Source organism: Bos grunniens, chromosome 15, assembly GCF_055505025.1.
Source record: "Bos grunniens cultivar Pamir isolate PY7600 chromosome 15, Bosgru_T2T1.0, whole genome shotgun sequence".
NCBI lineage: Eukaryota > Metazoa > Chordata > Mammalia > Artiodactyla > Bovidae > Bos > Bos grunniens.
The window spans coordinates 37,379,148-37,394,210 of record NC_141179.1 but is presented as its reverse complement, the minus strand read 5'-3'; the positions used below and the strand labels follow the sequence as shown (position 1 = coordinate 37,394,210).

Genomic DNA, 15,063 nt, shown 5'->3' with positions numbered 1-15,063 from the left:
TAGTCCAACGGAGTCAGTTGCCAGGAGCTAGACAGGAACCCTGAGTAAATCAAGTAATCTCTGGGGCTCCAGGACTTCCCTAAGGGGCTCAGAGCCCAGTTCCCTGCCCAGTGGGTCCTTTTCACTCTTCAGAGGATCGGATTCCCATTACAGACTAGGCATGAACCTTCTTCCCCTTTCCAGCTTTTACAATTTCTTGTGCTCAAAGTGGTCCTAAAGATAACCACAGGGAATACATACCTGACATATTTTCCTCTCTGAAGCACTTTCCTCATGTGAAAACTCTCCTTAAAGAATACTTTAAGAGAATAGAAAAGAACAAGACTGAGCTGCATTCGTCAGCCAATAAGGACCTTGGAAATAACTCCTCCAGCTGCTCATTTCTAAAAGTAGAAAGCTGAGAGCCAGAAAACTGGAGTGGGTTGCCTAAGAACACACAGAACTCTGCAACACAATTCTCCAGCAGTTTGAAGTATGTGTACTTTCCAGCCCTTTTCTCTGCCTACTACACCTTGTAAACATGTTCTGAACAGATGGGAGAGCGATCCACTGCAGTTAACCCCAGACACACACAGAGAACCCAAGGTAAGGGGGCAGTTGGGGACAGAGAGCCCTCTGGGAGCCCTGTTGGTCCAAGCATGTCGGAGACCTGAGTCATTCTGGAAAGCCACGTGGATGGAGGGGCCGGGGTGGGGGTCAGTGAAGCAGCAGGGTGCCCAGGTGATGGCAGCAGGGCTGGCCTTCTCCTCCCTGGTCTGCAAGCTTTGAACCTCTTGGGCCCAGCAGGTGGGCAGCAGGGTTGGGGGCATTAGCATTTGTTTCTCCACTTTGATCTTTTGTCTTTTAAGTGCTGTGGAGGATCTTGTTGCCTGGAGCCTGACTGAGAGGCAGAGCAGGAGAGACTGTGGCTTCCATACTGTGAAAGACTTCTCTTCTCAAAACCCACTGCCCATCTCACTGCCTCCCACAGGTCATTTCCTTGCCCTTCCTGCCTCTCAGTTTTCCTCATCAACAAAGTAGGAATGTTGGACTCATTGAGTGATTTTCAGACTTCACCTTTTAGCAGCAGAACTTTACCTTTTTCCCCTCAATTTATACCCGAAACCCAACCCTCAAAGCAAAGCACAGCTGTTTCACCTGAAGCTGGAGGTGGGGATCTCTGTCTCTTTGGATAACCTTGAGGCTCCTTGTTGAGGGCAGGTGACCCCCCAGGTCCAGCTGGAAGCCACTAGGAGCATATTTAAAAATCTCAGGACTGGATGACATTGAACTCCCCTTCCTGTTCCCATTTATAATTCTAAAGCTAAGCCCTAGGAATTAGGGGGAAGGGAGCCAGGAACTCTAGTCCCAATTATATAAATGAACTGACTGAAAGCCATGAGTGTGCCATGTGATTGGCCCAAGATGTGGAGCAACTCTGCCTCTTTCTGTCAAGTCTTGCCCCCGTTATGCCTCCATGTGGAGATCACGCATACATGTACTCAGGCCAAAGAAAAAAACTAATTTAGAGTTCCCCAAATACAATGCTTTTATCCCTCTGTGCTCCTATAAATGCTCTTCCTTCTACTCCAAATGTAATTCATGCATTCGTCAGACTCTTGAATGGGCCCATGTTTTTAAACTAGGTTCAGTGGCATCTCTTTTCTGAAGAGTGTTCCAAATCTCATGGTCTTTTCTATGTGCACACATAATTTTCTGGAGTTGCTTCTGCTGTAATAACAGTCTTTGGTGATTTAGCCCCTTGACTGTTCCACTAGGGGACCATAAATCTGGTTTATATTTTTGGGACAGTTCCAGGTATCTTGCACATAGTAGATATTCAAATATGTGTAGTGAGAGAATGAACAAAGGAAGGAGGGGCACTGCTGGGATTGGCTGAAGAGCTGGCTCTCTGTCACAGCTTTGCCATCACAACAGTCATGGAGCAATTTTCATCTTCCTCTCTTTAGTTTCGGCCTGATATCTTCTTCCATAATATTTCCTAACATTCAGCTTCAAGGAGCAAAGGCAATTTAAATGTAAGACTGTCTTTAGCTTGCTTAATCAACTAGCTTCATCTGCTAAGGACAGATCAATGTGGTCAAAACTCAAAAGCCACAGGGAAAATTTCCCCCAGGAAAGTCATTCAGCACAGGTTGTAAAGGAAGAAAGAAACTTTCATCTGTTGGCCCCCTCGTGTGTGATGGATGCTTTATCCTAGTAGGAGGACCAAGTGCTCCACCTTCTTCATCCCTTTAGTCCTGCCTACTACCACACTCCACATCCCTGTCTGCAAGGAAGTTGGGTTTTGGCACTTTGACACATCAAGATATTGCTAACCAGATGATCCTATTTTGGAAGTTTGTTAGCATCCTATAAGCTTCTCTGAAAATTATGAGATAAGGAGGAAAAAAGGATCATTTCCAGCTGCAGCTGTGGGGGTCCAGGGCCTGCAGTGTGATAGAAGTGTCCAGCAGCACCCAAGTGTCCTGAGACAGTGGCCTCAGCAGTGGTGTTCCAAGTCAACCATCTCTGGCAGGGCCTGGGCCGTACCAGCCCTCTCCTGCTTTCCACTGGATAGCTGTCTATCCTCTGCATTCAAAGTAAGAGCTATCTGATAGAGTCAATTTAATCCCTTTGTGTTTATATTAAAAAATAAATAGAATTTGCCAACTTGGACTTAAGGGGTAGCAATTCAGAACAGAACTTGCAGACCAGAGCACAGTGATGAAGCCCAGACTCTGCAGAGACAAGATGAGAAAGAAGGAAGAAGGGAGACCAAGGTGGAGGGGGTGATCTGAGGGGCTTCATTCAAAGTGAACTCGACAGAACTCGAAGAAGACCTAAGGAGAACAGTTTAAAAATGGTTGCACCATCCTTTATATTCCCAGTGGCTTAGGTGATGGACTGAGTGCTCATGCCATTCAGACACTGGAGGACAAAGAACTGGCTTTGTGTTTTCCTCAAGTTGCTCTTACAACAGCCCTCAGAGATAAGCTCCCCTAGTCTAGCACTACTCAGAGCACAAGAAGCCTTTTCTCAATGGCCTTTTGCCATCTGGCTGTTTCTTGGAGGCCAGGACCTTGGGCCAGGAGTGAGGAGCAGGTGGAAGCCTGAGGGAGGGGTTATGTTCTAATATTGAAAGAGTAGTTACAATTGATATTGAAAGAGTAGTTAAAAGCCTTTCAGGGGTGACAGTGCCTCCGCCACTGAGAAGTCTGCTGAGGGGGACAGGAAGAGGCACCATCTCCAGAAACTTAGTTGAGAGGCTGACTTCTGGAGGAAGGATTTTCCTCAACCCTTTTAGGTTTTATTGGGCGGCTTAAGGATTAAAGTGACAGGAGACAAATTAACAGGAGAAAATTAAACAAAAGTTTAATAACATGCATACATGGAAGAGACCCAGGAGAACTGAGTGATTTGCCAAAATGGCTAAAGGCCTTACTTTAAATACTATCTTCAGGTAAAGCCATTAAGAGGATGTTGGGGGTAGTGGTTTGGGACTCCAAAGGAGAGGAAGGAAATTCACATGGAGGTGGAAAAGCACGTGTTTGGCACATAAACGTTTGCTGAGTCTTGCAGAGACAGGGGGGCACAGGGTGGATGGTGATCTCTAGGACCAGCTGAATGCCCCCACCACACCTAGCCCATAGTTTTTGCAGATATCACTGCTGATAGCCCTTTGCCAGGGGTAGAAAAGTTCCCTCTATTGAAATTCAATTAGGCAGTTAATGAAGGAGATCAGAGTTTTGTGCTGAGTCTTTTGGGCCTGAAATTGTTTTCAGCCGGAAATAATCCATATGCTAAAGATTTTTGGGTGGCAAGTTTTGCTCCCTGACACTGATGAGTTTTTAAAGCCCTTTCCATGTGATGACAGGCCAATTCAGATCCTGAAAATGTGTTGAGTTAGTACCAGGTGCCAAGCGGGTGTTATGCTTTGGGGCATCAGCTGTGGACAAGGACAGTCTTGCCCCAAGGGTCTGGAGAGAGATACACTGCCACGCGGAGTTCCTGGGCACTTGTCACTCACTCCTTGCCAGGACATTGGTGGAATGCTGGACCAAAAGTGACCAGGAGGGATTTTCTGGTCCCTTCACTTTTTGATCTTCATCCTCTGTTGTCCATTGACTTGGCCATGTTTTTGTCTCAGAGCTGAAGCTATGTGCAGTGCATTCTTGGTCTCTCATCTGTGATTGCTTGAGCTTACTTTGCTTTCATCATTTTCCTGACTTTATCAGCTGTGCTTACACTGCTCAGTTGTATTTACACTGCTCGAGCCTCTTCCGTCCTTGTTTGCCATAGAAGCAGAATATGAAAATGCAACTCCAAAACAATGGAAACAGACTATTACTCTCTTCCGTAACGTCTTCCATTAATAACTGGCACAAAGGAGGATTCTGTTATATATATAATGTATTAAGATTGTGTCAGGCACATAGGAAGCACTCAATGTATGTTAGCCATTATCATTAGAAACCTATATCTTTCAAGGTGATGTTTATTTGGGAGAAGTCTATTACACTGAAGTCCATCTTGGCTCTCATTATCAAATGGCCCCTTGACCATAGCAGGTGGGATTTGGGCCACCTGCTTCCTGCTGCTGTTGGTTTCCCTGCTTAGCAGTTTCATTCCCGTCTCCCAGCAGGTTATATCTGCTCTTCACTCATCACCCCACCCTTACCTTGAACTGTCAGTGGGGTCAGAGAAACATGCACTCCCTATTAAATTTTAACCACACATTGAGGACAATATGAGGTCACTTATCTGCTCAACCAATACTGTGAGCCCTTACTCTGTGCTGGGAGCTGTGCTGGGTGCTGAGGCTACAGAGATTAATGAATCATAGCCCCTGCTCATCAGAGACTCTGGTAGGTAAACAAAGTGGAACATGTTAACGACATCCAGGTATGAACAAAGTGTCCCTTTGTTATGGCCAGTGTTCCTGGACACGCCTATTCAAATGGAATTATCCCACCTAAAAGACAAGCCAGTAACACCCCCACCACCAGCACCATTTTCTCCAGAATCAAAACAAAATTTCACGGTACTTGGAGTAGGTTAGAGAATTTGTAAGCAACTATTGACTCACTTGCTCCCACTTCCTATGGAAAAGAGATCTTTTTCCTCATTCATGTTAGAGATGGCCATGTGACATGCTTTGGTAGAAGTGACAAGTTTTAAGTTCTGAGCCCAAGATTTGAGGAGTACCCTGTGTTTTTTTTTTTGCTATTCTGAGAGCTTCTAACCCCCTCCATAAGAAGGACAAAGCCCTGATAGCTGCTACCCTTTGCACTGGGCCCAGAGCGAGGTGTGTGGTGCAGACCTGAATTTACTCCCAAGGCTGAAGCAGAGCCATTGAAATGACCTAAACACGCATATGCAAGAAATTCATATATATATATATATATATATATTTATGTTATGTGATTCTGTACTTGTTACAGAGCAAAACTGACTAATACTGTGCTCAATATGACTACACTCACGATCTCTGGCCTTCTCACTTTTAACAACTCACCTGTTCAAGCCCACTGTGTGAGGTATTCCCTCTGCCTGGACTTGTCTTCTTCACTTGTCATTCAAAGCCTGGATCAAATTTTGACCTTTTAAATGATACCCTTCTTCATCCCCACCCCAAAATAAAAATAAAGATGATGATGATAATAATATCACTAACAATAAACTGCTAATTCATTCAGTATGTATTGATTGGATGCCAGCTCTGAGCAGATCCATGTTCTCCCTGTGTGCCCTGCAAACTCTTTATTCAAATTCATCAGGCCCTCACCACACTGCATTGCAATTCATTGCTTAGGAGGCCCGCTCTCCCACAAACTGTTGCCCTCTTTTAGGGCAGAGGCCCTCTCTTTCATCTCTATGTCTGGGTGTGAGGATAAGCACAAAATAAATGACAGCTGAATTCAATCTCTTATGAACAGTAGTTGACAGCATGTGTGGCCAGTTCCCTGAATGAGAGAAAGAGGCCAGAGGGACCCACAGCTGGGGCTGATGCAGCTCCCACCTGCAGGCCTGGCCCTGCCTCGGGTCCAAACCAAACCTGACCAGGGCAGGAAGTCCTCAAGCATCTTCAGAATCGAGTCCAGCAGAGCTTAGTGTTGATTCACCCTGTTTATTGGCCTCGTGTATGAGTCATTTCCCCAGCAATGAGTTCAGGATTCCACTATTTTTCCAGGGTCACCAGACCTGGGAGGTGGTCTCTGTTATCCCCAGGCTCCTAGGCTACCTTCCTCACCCTTGCCACCAGCTAAAACACCTCCACAGAAAGCAGGTTCTGAGCCTGCTTTCAGGCTCCATTGGCCAGACCTGGGAGGTGGTCTCTGTTATCCCGAGGCTCCTAGGCTACCTTCCTCACCCTTGCCACCAGCTAAAACACCTCCACAGAAAGCAGGTTCTGAGCCAGGGCTTCTTGCTAGGTGCTGCTATACAGGACTGGCTTGTTTGGTCCTGAGTTCTGGTAGTTTCTCTAGTCACTTGGTCCCAGCTTTGTTTTGGCCAGCCCTTTCTCTTGTTACTTCAGTTCTGTCCCTGGAACCCAGCTAGTCTCTGCAGCCTGCTCCCAGATGGCAGTCACCTCTGACTTGAGAATTTGAGTATAAAATCCCCACTATTATTTGGTGACTGCTGCTGTTTCGGAAAAGGCGATGGCACCCCACTCCAATACTCTTGCCTAGAAAATCCCATGGATGGAGGAGCCTGGTGGGCTGCAGTCCGTGGGGTCGCTAAGGGTCGGACATGACTCAGCGACTTCACTTTCACTTTTCACTTTCATGCATTGGAGAAAGAAATGGCAACCCACTCCAGTGTTCTTGCTTGGAGAAGTCCAGGGACGAGGGGGTGGAGGTGCCTCATGGGCTGCGGTCTCTGGGGTTGCACAGAGTCGGACACGACTGAAGTGACTTAGCAGCAGCAGCAGCAGCTGTTTAGTTGCTAAGTCTTGTCCAACTCTTGGTGATCCTAAGGAAGGAGCCCACAAGACTACTCTGTCCATGGGATTTCTGAGGTAAGCATACTGGAGTCAGTTGCCATTTCCTTCTCCAGGGGATCTTCCTGACCCAGGGATTGCATCCCCCGTATTGGCAGGCAAATTCTTTACCACTAAGCTACCTGGGAAGCTCTTCCATATATACACTTCCATGTAATTTGCCACCCAACACCTAACATGTGGTGATGGAGATCAGAGGAGTTGTTCCCTCTGGGGAGGGGGGTGATAATTACTGGTAGCTACCACTAAACACTCAGATTTTTGAAGACAGAGTTCAGTCCAAAATAGAAATAGGTCCTGTTGTATATATGCCACTGAAAAAACATTGAATGAATAAATGGAAAGATGAATGCTCTGCCTTGGAGCTCACCTTCCAAAGGATAAGAGAACCAGAGTGAACATACTATTTGAGATTTCAGATGGAAACTTCAATTTTGTGTCTCTCTTATTCTCCACTTGTTCTAATCAGCACCTCTTGCTGATTCTAAGAGTTCCCATCTCAACCTAAGCTTCCTCCTCCACACCACCCCCAATGCCCAACCTCCAACTATTCTTCTGCCTCCACTATTTTGTCCAGTCCCTGCTGGCATAAGGCATGTCCCCATCAGTGAGTTCTGGGACCCTGGTCCTTAGGTTCTGCCCTTACTGGCAACCCATTATCAAACACGCCAGCCATTTACACGGTGTCTTTACGGCTCAATTCTGTACCCATGCTCTTCCCCAAACCATGATACTAGGCTGGTTGAGGGGAGGAAAGTACGTGAGGTTTTGATGGAACTCAGCACGTCCCCATTGCTCTCTAATGCCCTGGTAAGCAGCCCTACATCTCTGCTGAATCCTGAGATGAGCCACAGAAAGGGAGAAAACCCAGAAGTCCTATCTATCCCTGTGCTATAGGTCTCTGTCCTCACAAGACCCTGCAGCAAATGACTCTGCTAAGAACCCTCAATACAAGATGCTGGTCCATCAGGAGAAGGTGAGAAGTCTGAGACCATCCCCTGTATCAAGCAAGAGGAAGCTCCTTTTGGAGGGAGTGTAGAATTTTGAACATGGGTCCGGCAAGGTCTTCCAAGAGACACCAAGGGGCAGACAACACAGGGAGCATATCTCCTTTGCTCAACAAACAGCTCTGGCTTTTTCAGCTACACCCAGATCCAGTAAGCTGCTGAGCCTCCGCGCCCCCCAGCTCAGGGAACCCCCCAGGCTAGCATGATGCTCTAAAGAAAAAAAAAGCCATGGAAGACAAGAGGGTAGCCTCTACTGTTCTGAATCACATAGTCTCAGAATCTTGGAACTGAAAGGTCCAGGGCTGCATTGCAATTCAGTCAGTCCTCTAAAACATCTCTGATCAAAAGTCATCCTATTTGAGAATACCTCAGGCGACAGAGTCCTCACTACCTCACCAAACCATACACATCTTCTTCGCACATTATATTCTTCTTTAAATGGAACTGAAACCTGCCTCCATGTCAGACTCTAGCATTTCCATCTGAGCTCCCACGATGCCTCAGTTTTGGGAACATTTAATAATCCTCCAGTTTACTATACTCTTCTAAAGTGGTCAGAATTCCATTTCTCTTTAAATGTCCCTCTGGGGCTAAGAAGAGAGTCTGAGAAGATAACTTCTGTGAGTTGGATCACTGAAATACCCTGATGTCTTCAAGGCATTTATTTATAGCCCTTCCCTAAAGAGAAGCATCACTCCAGCCTTAGTTTGCCGGTCTCTCCTACTTCTGGTCAGGGGAGGACTGTGGCAGCTAAGGGCAGCCCCCAACCCCACAGAACCCCTCTTCTCCCCTTTCCCTGGCTCCATGCCTGTGCACACACTTCTCATCCCTAACACCCCTTTGCCACCGGGGCTGCCTTTTTTAACATGCAACTTTCACATAAAATCCTTCAAATGAAAACAGGTACTTTTCATTTTGCTCCCATAAACAGACACTTTCTAAATATTTAGACATCTGTATATAATGCCCTTAAACTGTTTGTTCTGAAGCATAAATAGGTATCTCTGTGTTTGAGTTAGTGTCTGATATGTTTCTCATTTAAGGAGAAAACATAAAAAATAATTGGAATAACTACAGCCAGGAACAATGCTTACACAGCATGTCAGTATCTTTTATTGTGTCTTAAAGTAAAAGCTTCAATTGTGGGAGTCTTTTCTTCCCCGTCAAACAGAAGCACAGCTCTTGCTTTTAACCCTTCACAGGACTTGGCTGTCTCAAGCAAAGGGAACTGGCAAAGGACCCATTATTTAGGGCCTGATTTGCCATCTATTCTTTGGAACAGTACACTGATTCCTCATCCTCAATTTTTCACTGAGGGGAATGAATTCCCATTTTACTCTCAAGGAAGGAATAGTATAAAGCCTTCCCCAACCCCTAACTGCTTCTCAAGGATCAGATGAAATGAGGAAGAAGGACTCCAGCACATAGATCTGCCCTTCTGAATTCTGTTGTTGGAGTCTCCTGAGGGGTCTGTGATGGTCCATCCACCTCCATCAGAACTGCGTGGGGAAGTATAGCTCAGAGTGGGAGGAATTAGGGAGTCTTTGTGGTTAGAAGTCTCAGTTATTTTCTCTAATCAACATCACTCTGATTCTGGTTGCTTTCTTAAATGAAAAGAGGTGGAACTAGAACTTTTTTAGATAAATAGGCTGAAATTTCCTGTAATGTCCACCCATTGGCTCTGCAATGGACTGAATCATGAATGAATTGAATAGTGTCCCCCCAAAATTTATATGCTGAAGCCTCAACTTGCAATGTGATGGTATTTAGAGATGGTTTAGATGAGGTCATGGGGTTGGGGACCTTACGATGGAATTAATGCCCTTATGAAAAGAAACACCAGAGAGTTGCTCCTTCCTCATGAGTACAAAGAAGAGCTCATGTGAGCACAAGGCAGGACAGGAAGCCTCAGACTGCAACTTACCTTATGGGCACCTTGATCTTGAACTTCCAAGCCTCCAGAAACTAAATTTCTATTGTTTAAGCCACTCAGTCTATGTATTGTGCTATAAGAACTTGAGAAGATGAAGACAAGCCCAGTTTATTCATTCTTTTATTTATTGAACATCTACTGAAACTCTCGTTGAGTAAGATACTCTGCTGGGTGCTTGAGATTAAAATAAAAATGAGGAAGTTTCCAGTTCTGCAGAGTCAGTTTGGATAACAGACAAAAAAGCCAGTAATTTAAGCACAAAGTATACTTTAGTGTAAAGACTACCACGATCAAGGCAGTGAGGACCCAGCAGAAGGGTCTGTCCACTTCTAAGGCAAGGCCAGCATCTGAATCCATGGAGATGAGACCAAAGCTTGCAGTCTCATCTCCATAGTGTAGGACCTGATCTCCTCCAGGAAGTGCAGAGCAGGACAGCGATCCCTGCAGAAGCAGTGTGGGTCGGAGTCCTAAACCTGGAGGAGAACCCAGAATCCCATGACAATCCACACATTTGCAGGGTCAAGGAGTGGTGTCTTCCCTCCACTGGGAGAGTGACTGCAGCACAGACAGCAGTGCCCTGTCTCCTGCACTCTGTCTCAATGCAGCAGCCAGAGGGATCCTTCTAAACCATTAGAGCACATCATTCCTCATCACATAGCTTTCCATGAACTCCAGATTGCTCCGAGAACATGCAAAAACCCTCACATGACCAAAGAGGATGCTACAGTCCTGCCCTCATTACTTCTCTGGTTGTCCTCTTGGTGCCCTGGTCATCCACTCCTCTCAGCCTGCTGGTCTCCTTACCCAGGCCTGTCCCCACCTTAGGGCCTTGTCACAGGCTGTTCTCTCTGCCTGGGACACTTTTTCTCCAGATATCTTTGTGATGACCCCCTTCCCTCCTTGGCGTCTCTGCTAGAATACCACCTTCTTGATGTGTCCTACCTGACCGTGCTTAACTACAGTGCAGTCTCACACCAACTCTAACATCAGAACAGTTATAGTTCTATTTTTGTTTTCTCTTAACAGTTCTTGTTTTCTAAAACAGATTGTTTACCACATCTATTTGTATTTCTTCTCTTTGGCCCTCTGCAACACACATGCATTCATGAATTGTAAGTAACCTAAATTCATAATTTTTAATCTGTTTCAGTCACTGACACGTTTCAATTATCCAGAGCTGGGACTGGTAGTGGGTACTTGCAAATGATTGAATTGTGTTCCCCCAAACTCATCTTGAAGCCCTGAGCCCCAGTGAGATGGTATGTGGAGAGAGAGCCTTTGAGAGATACTTATGTTTTGATGAGGTTATGATCGTGGGATCCCCATTACTGTATAGGATTAGCATTCTTATAAGAAAAGACCTGGTCTTATAAGTCCTGAATATTCATCGGAAGGACTGATGCTGAAGCTGATACTCCAATACTTTGACCACCTGATGCAAAGAACTGACTCATTAGAAAAGACCCTGATGTTGGGAAAGATTGAAAACAGGAAGAGAAGGGGATGAAAGAGGATGAGCTGGTTGGATGGCATCACCGACTGGATGGACTTGAGTTTGAATAAGCTCCGGGAGTTGGTGATGGACAGTGAAGCCTGGCGTGCTGCAGTCCATGGGGTTGCAAAGAGTCGGACACGACTGAGTGACTAAACTGCACTGAAGAAAAGACCACAGAGTCCCTCTCTGTCAGTTGCTGTGTGTGTGTGTGTGTGTGTCTGTGCGTGCACACATGCACACCATCTGAGAACACATTAAGAAGGTGGTGGAGAGCCAAAATGAGATTCTCCACCAGGAGCTGAATTGATCTTGAACTTCCCAGCCTCTAGAACTGGGGGAAATAATATTTTGCTTAAGCAGCCTGAGAAGACTAAGATAATACTTAAAAACACACATACAAAAAAACAAAAAAAAAACCTTGTCAAATAAAGGAGTAATGCAATCATAGGAACAGCTCAAACCAAATAATGCTCTGATGTGAACCTTTCCTCTTGATTTCTTTTACAGTTTGACCAATAATTCACATAATACACATATAGTTAACTGTCTGACTTGTTTGAGTTCTAGTAAATTCCTCTGTTTGCTTGCTTCTTTAACATATATTATTTCCTTCCTATTGTGGATAAGCCTCCTAATCTGACTTCTAATCTTATTCTGCCTTGACTTCCTTATTATACATTTTCATTGCCTTTGACCAGAGCTTTGACCTATGCTGCTATGCCTTGGGCTTCCCGGGTGGCACTAGTGGTGAAGAATCTGCCTGCCAGTGCAGGAGACTAAGAGACTCACTTTCTACCCCTGGGTGAGGAAGATCCCCAGAGGAGGAGGGCATGGCGACCCACTCCAGTATTCTTGCTTGAAAATCCCATGGGTAGATGAGCCTGGTGGGACACAATCCATGGGGTTGCAAAGAATCGGATACAATTGAAGCGACTTAGTGTGCGCGCACTCACACACACACATACATACACACACACACACACACACACACACACACTATGCCTTGAAAGGAACAAATCCACCTCCTTGTGGATAAGCAGGATGACAGCTCCTGGATCCAAAATCTGAGGAAGCCCATGTCTCCATCACCCACGGTGGCCTGATGCCTGCATATAACCAACTCCATTAACCCCTTCCAAGGCAGAGGAAAAAAAAAAAAGAAACTCCCATGAAGATACCAGTTTGAGAAATTGAAGGGTTTTATGGGACAAATCCCATACAAACAAAAGAATACTTGCTGTGCAAACCTTTAGTTTTTCTTTTCTGAATTTTGGACTTTTCACATATGCAGTGAGATAAGTATCCTATAGAACTGTCATGATGATTAAATGAGATTGTCTTATGGTGAGGACACAGCACAGCATCTGGTTCTTTACGAGGTTAATTGCTCTTAGATATGATTGGAAGGAGCCAAAATGGCACCTGGATGTATCTCTCTCTGTGCGACCCCGTAGACGGCAGCCCACCAGGCTCCTCCATCCCTGGGATTCTCCAGGCAAGAACACTGGAGTGGGTTGCCATTTCCTTCTCCAAAGCATGATAGTGAAAAGTGAAAGTGAAGTCACTCAGTCGTGTCTGACTGTTAGTGACCCCATGGACTGCAGCCTACCAGGCTCCTCCACCCATGGGATCTTCCAGGCAAGAGCACTGGAGTGGGGTGCCATTGCCTTTTCCGCTGGATTTATCTAGATGTCATCAACTCAGGATTCTGTCCACCTATATCCTAGCAAGAATCGAGGATTTCATTCTTCTTTAATCAGTATTCTGTGTGGTTCATTTATCTGTACAAAATAAGGGCTTGAGTTTTATTAAGGAGTGCCCTTGGGTTCAACACTTGGGGAAGTGAGGGCAAGAAACTAGCAGGAGAAGTCTAGCTGCAGAGCAGGCCCAGTGGCAGTTTCAGGCCATGCTCCATCTCCACAGACTGGCCCATCAGGGTTGTCCAACGTGGGCTGAGACAGCCAGGTCTTTACACTCCTTCACTGATCAATCACTGAATGTGGACTTTGTGGGAAGAGTGTGACCTTGGGCAAGGGGCAGATCCTGAGGGACTGACAGTTGAAGGCCGATCTGCCAAGTGCACCGTTAGTGGCCAAGGCAACAAGATCTTCGCTGAAGAGGAAGCTGGGAGGCCCACCACAACATGCACACGGTATGTTCTCCAGCCACCTGGACTTCATCCTCAGTTCCCCATTCAGGGTATCAGTTACCCAAGCATACCTTCCACCCTAGTTGTTGGCCATAGTCCAACAACTTTCAGGTTCTGCCTGACCTTGGGAAATAGGACAGAATCACTGTGTCCCAGCTCCTTGGCTGGCATCATGCTGTGAATGGAATGATCCCTTCAGACCTGAATGCCATGACCTGTTGGACTTTGGTTGCTTGGAAAGTACAGCTCTGTCACCTGCTGGAACCTCCTTGTACACTGATTCCAGCTTAATTAAAGCTTAATTTCTATACCCGTGGCTTATACACTGTGTCACCTTTCAGGTCACAAAGCCCTCCATGGCTAAGTCAAATCCCTCTAATCTTATCTCTGCTCAAGGGACTGAATCTGGGTTCATTCCATTCTCAACATTATTTAAAAAAAATAATAATGTAAACACGTCTCATCTTTATGAAACTTTACAATTTATAAGGTTCTTTACCTCCCATGCTCTAGGCTTTCTACAGAGCACCCCAGAGGACAAGCGGCACCCTTGATTCCCTTCTCCAGCTGAAGTTCAGGGTGACATGGTGACTGGCACTGCACCTCAAGTGGAGTTGGAAGTGAACCCAAGGGCTTTGACTGCCAACTCTCCATGCCCTGCTGACTCCTGCTGCTCAGCTTCACGTCTCCTGTGCCCTCTCTTCTCCTTTTCTCTGTTCATTGCCCTCCCCGATCTCCCTTTCTCCCAGCCTAGCTGCAGGCAGAACCTCTTCTGAAGTAGGACAGATTATTTCTAAACTTTAGCAGAGAGGAGTAGATGGTAAGGATTTCAGTGGTCTTTTGCACTCAATGGAAAAGCCTATAGAGAGCCTTGTTTCCCCCAAAGGAAACACTCCCAGGCTGTAAGACTTCGAACAGGCCAGGAGACCCCCTCCAGTTCCCTCCAGTAGGTGACCAGGCACCATGCGCAGCAGTGCGATGTGACAGCGTGTGGAGGGCTCTCCAGTAAGCCAGACTTGAGTGCAGAGTTCATCTCCCTTTGCACTTAGGCTTTGTGACTTCTCTGAACCTTGGTTTCCTCCTCTGTTCAACCTAACTCATAAAGTTTCATATTTATTTAGAAAACAAACGCAAAGTACTGAACTCAGTGCCTTGTTGCAGCATTCACGTGTTCTCAGAAAATGGAAGTTCTCTTTCTTTTTCCTTTAACTCCCCTCCTCCAGCCCTAACTGAGAGAAGCAATGGGAGTGAGTTTGAATGGGAAAGAAGGAAGAGTGTTCCAGTAGGGAAGAACAAAGTGAGCTAAGACCACAGGTGGGAAAGAGCTTGATGTCTGCCTGTGAGATGAACAGAGAGGTCAGGGTGGTTGTGTGTCCTGAGCAAGAAGGATGGTGTCCCAAACTAAATGGACCATTAGGTAGTACTAGGCCACATTAACACTTCGCCAGCCAGAATTTGGTTTTTGTTCTGAATACAAGAAGAAGCCACTGGAGAATT

General features: G+C 45.9%; 1 long non-coding RNA gene across 1 annotated transcript; it reads left to right on the top strand.

Moving 5' to 3' along the window:
• Positions 1-406: 406 nt before the first annotated feature.
• LOC147357677 (uncharacterized) lies at positions 407-14,695 on the top strand. The gene is made up of 2 exons (XR_015141506.1): positions 407-585; positions 14,080-14,695. It is a non-coding gene; the product is annotated as an uncharacterized LOC147357677 (long non-coding RNA).
• The last annotated feature ends 368 nt before the right edge of the window (positions 14,696-15,063 follow it).